The following is a 4564-nucleotide window of genomic DNA, read 5'->3' as shown; positions in this document are numbered from 1 at the left end:
TGTAGTTAGTTCTTGTCCCATCGTCCATTGCCACCACATGCTCACATGCATGCATTTGTTTGTGGGATCATGCAGGAATATCACTTGTATTGGCTATTCATCCTCCAACACGATCCATTTATAAACTTACAATACCAATACAGCATAAACAGAAGTACATTACGTTTTAGGGTTTCTCTTTGTGTATGTAAAAAATTTTTTTTTTCACTTTGGAGCATCATTTGCGATAAACTGCACAGTTTAAGCGCTAAAAGAGTATGGATATTAATTGCCCTGCTTTCTTTGCACACACATCACTTTATAACCTGTGGTCCCACTTGGTGGATGTGACCAGCTTCCTGAGTGCTGCTGGAGCTTCAAAGGGATAGAAGGAACTCCTCTGTAGTGAAGTAAGTAATAAGTGTTAATACTGCTTCTGAGAAAGGTGGGAGGTGGGCAGATTAGAAGAAAGGGTAGTGAGTGGTGGGATGAAGTAAGATTGTTAATGAAAGAGAAGAGAGAGGCGTTTGGATGATTTTTGCAGGGAAGTAGTGCAAATGACTGGGAGATGTATAGAAAAAAAAAAAAAGAGGCAGGAGGTCAATAGAAAGGTGCAAGAGGTGAAAAAGAGGGCAAATGAGAGTTGGGGTGAGAGAGTATTATTAAATTTTAGCGAGAATAAAAAGATGTTTTGGAAGGAGGTAAATAAAGTGTGTAAGACAAGAAAACAAATGGGGAACATCGGTGAAGGGTGCTAATGGGGAGGTGATAACAAGTAGTGGTGAAGTGAGAAGGCAGCAAGATGAAAGCCAGCAAGGCAGTGGGTTTGGATAGTATTGCAGTGGAATTTATTATAAAAGGGGGTGACTGTGTTGTTGACTGGTTGGTAAGGATATCCAATGTATGTATGGTTCATGGTGAAGTTCCTGGGGATTGGCGGAATGCATGCATAGTGCCATTGTACAAGGGCAAAGGGATAAAGGTGAGTGTTCAAATTGCAGAGGTATAAGTTTGTTGCGTATTCCTGGAAATTATATGGGAGGGTAAAGGCATGTATGAAGCAGCAGATTGGGAAGAGCAGTGTAGTTTCAGAAGTGGTAGAGGATGTGTGGATCAGGTGATTGCTCTGAAGTATGTATGTGAGAAATACTTAGAAAAACCGATGGATTTGTATGTAGCAATTATGGATCTGGAAAAGGCATATGATAAGAGTTGATAGAGATGCTTTGTGGAAGGTATTAAGAGTATATGGTGTGGGAGGTAAGTTGCTAGAAGCAGTGAAAAGTTTTTATCAAGGATGTAAGGCATGTGTACAAGTAGGAAAAGAGGAAAGTGATTGATTCTCAGTGGACATCAGTTTGTGGCAGGGTTGCATGATGTCTCCATGGTTGTTAAATTTGTTTATGGATGGGGTTGTTAGGGAGGTGAATGCATGAGTATTGGAGAGAGGGGCAAATAAGCAGTCTGTTGTGGATGAAAGGGCTTGGGAAGTGAGTCAGTTGTTGTTTGCTGATGATACAGCACTGGTGGTTGATTTGAGTGAGAAACTGTAGAAGTTGGTCACTGAGTTTGGTAAAGTGTGTGAAAGAAGAAAGCTATGAGTAAATGTGAAGAAGAGCAAGGTTGTTAAGTTCAGTAGGGTTGAGGGACAATTTAATTGGGAGATAAGTTTGAAAGGAGAAAAATGGAGGAAGTGAAGTGTTTTAGATATCTGGGAGTGGATTTGGCAGCGGATGGTGGAACCATGGAAGTGGAAGTGAGTCGTAGGGTGGGGGAGGGGGCGAAGGTTCTGGGAGCGTTGAAAGTGAGAATGTTATCTCGGAGAGCAAAATGGGTATGTTTGAAGGAATAGTGCTTCCAACAATGTTATATGGTTGTGAGGCATGGGCTATAGATAGGGTTGTGCGGAGGAGGGTGGATGTGTTGGAAATGAAATGTTTGAGGACAATATGTGGTGTGAGGTGGTTTGATTGAGTAAGTAATGAAAGGATAAGAGAGATGTGTGGTAATAAAAAGTGTGTAGTTGAGAGAGTAGAAGAGGGTGTATTGAAATGGATGGATTGGTTACATGGAGAATGAGCAAGGAAAGATTGACAAAGAGGATATATGTGTCAGAGGTAGAGGGAATGAGAAGTGGGAGACCAAATTGGAGGTGGAAAGATGGATTGAAAAGATTTTGAGCGATCGGGGCCTGAACATACAGGAGGGGGAAAGACATGCAGGGAATGGAGTGAATTGGAATAAACGATGTGGTATACTGGGGTCGACATGCTGTCAGTGGATTGAACCAGGGCATGTGAAGCATCTGAGGTAAACCGGCATTGGGAATGGATGAAAGCAGCAAGTATGAATATGTAGATGTGTCTATATGTATATGCCTGTGTATGTATATGTTGGGAGGTAAAACTGGGAGGTAAGTTTGAATGGAGAAAAACTGGAGGAAGTAAAGTGTTTTAGATATCTGGGAGTGGATCTGGCAGCGGATGGAACCATGGAAGCGGAAGTGAATCATAGGGTGGGGGAGGGGGCGAAAATCCTGGGAGCCTTGAAGAATGTGTGGAAGTCGAGAACGTTATCTCGGAAAGCAAAAATGGGTATGTTTGAAGGAATAGTGGTTCCAACAATGTTGTATGGTTGCGAGGCGTGGGCTATGGATAGAGTTGTGCGCAGGAGGGTGGATGTGCTGGAAATGAGATGTTTGAGGACAATGTGTGGTGTGAGATGGTTTGATCGAGTAAGTAATGAAAGGGTAAGAGAGATGTGTGGAAATAAAAAGAGCGTGGTTGAGAGAGCAGAAGAGGGTGTTGTGAAATGGTTTGGGCACATGGAGAGAATGAGTGAGGAAAGATTGACCAAGAGGATATATGTGTCGGAGGTGGAGGGAACGAGGAGAAGTGGGAGACCAAATTGGAGGTGGAAAGATGGAGTGAAAAAGATTTTGAGTGATCGGGGCCTGAACATGCAGGAGGATGAAAGGCGGGCAAGGAATAGAGTGAATTGGATCGATGTGGTATACCGGGGTTGACGTGCTGTCGGTGGATTAAATCAGGGCATGTCAAGCGTCTGGGGTAAACCATGGAAAGTTGTGTGGGGCCTGGATGTGGAAAGGGAGCTATGGTTTCGGGCATTATTGCGTGACAGCTGGAGACTGAGTGTGAACGAATGGGGCCTTTGTTGTCTTTTCCTAGTGCTACCTAGCACACATGAGGGGGGAGGGGGATGGTATTCCATGTGTGGCGAGGTGGCGATGGGAATGAATAGGGGCAGGCAATGTGAATTGTGTGCATGGGTATATATGTATGTGTCTGTGTGTGTATATATATGTGTACATTGAGATGTATAGGTATGTATATTTGCGTGTGTGTGTGTACATTGTGTATGGGGGTGGGTTGTGCCATTTCTTTCGTCTGTTTCCTTGCGCTACCTCGCAAACGCGGGAGACAGCGACAAAGCAAAATAAATAAATAAATAAAATGTATATGTTGAAGTGTATAGGTATGTATATGTGTGTGTGTGGACGTGTATGTATATACGTCTGTATGTGGATGGGTTGGGCCATTCTTTCGTCTGTTTCCTTGCGCTACCTCGCTAACGCGGGAGACAGCGACTAAGTATAATAAATAAATAGAAAAATTACAAGGAAAAAGCAAGGAAAAGAAAATTAAAAAGAAAATTGGAAACAAAAAGTTAATTAGAATGGAAATAGAAAGAACACGACAAGGAGAGATATAGGAAAGAGGAAGAAAAATTACAAAAAAAAGCAAAAAGAAAGGAGAGATGAGGCAAGAGTAGAAAAGACAAAAACAGAAGAGGAGAAAAAGACAAAAATGCATAGAAAAGTGAAGATCATCAATTAGAAGACTTAGGACACCTGTAAATGATTCCAGCCCCATTAAATGTCATGATCTTGACTTTTGACCACAAATTTCAGTTTGATTGTATATGGAATGTTATATGTAGCACCAATGATTTGTATTTTGTCAGTATCCTTTTGGTTGTATATGGAACGATATATGTAGCATCAATGTTGTATGTTTTGTCGGTATCCTTTCACCAATTCTTCAGAGAGTTTCCCTAAAAGCTAGGTTATGCATGAACCTTTAGTTGATGCATTATAGATATGTATCTAGAATATGTGGTATGAGTTTGGGCAGTTCCCATTCTCATATTCATAAGATAGAGTATATAATCGTTTAGCAGCATTTTCAGTTAGACTGATCTTTCAGCCTTCATTTCTTACCTGGTTTGTTCAAATATTATTCAAGTATAGAACTATGTCTGCAGTAACCTTAGTGCAAGTTTAGTTAGCATCCATCCACTAGTTAATCATCACACATTATGATGTATATAAGCATTTAGTAGTATTTTAGTTAATTTATACGGCAGTATAAATTTGGTCAGTATCCATTCACTCTTCAGATATTCTGTTCACAAGAATCTAGCAGCATTGCATCTGATTAGATATGAGGAAATTTAACTGTTCACTTCTACATCTTATAGGCAGATATTTGTAAGTAAAACCATTGATTAAAGTTTCACCTAAATCCATTTGCTCAGTCTTTAGGTATTTTCTTTCAGTAGTTAC

This window comes from Panulirus ornatus, chromosome 56 (assembly GCF_036320965.1).
Source record: "Panulirus ornatus isolate Po-2019 chromosome 56, ASM3632096v1, whole genome shotgun sequence".
Classification (NCBI taxonomy): Eukaryota; Metazoa; Arthropoda; class Malacostraca; order Decapoda; family Palinuridae; genus Panulirus; species Panulirus ornatus.
This window is presented reverse-complemented; position numbering follows the sequence as displayed.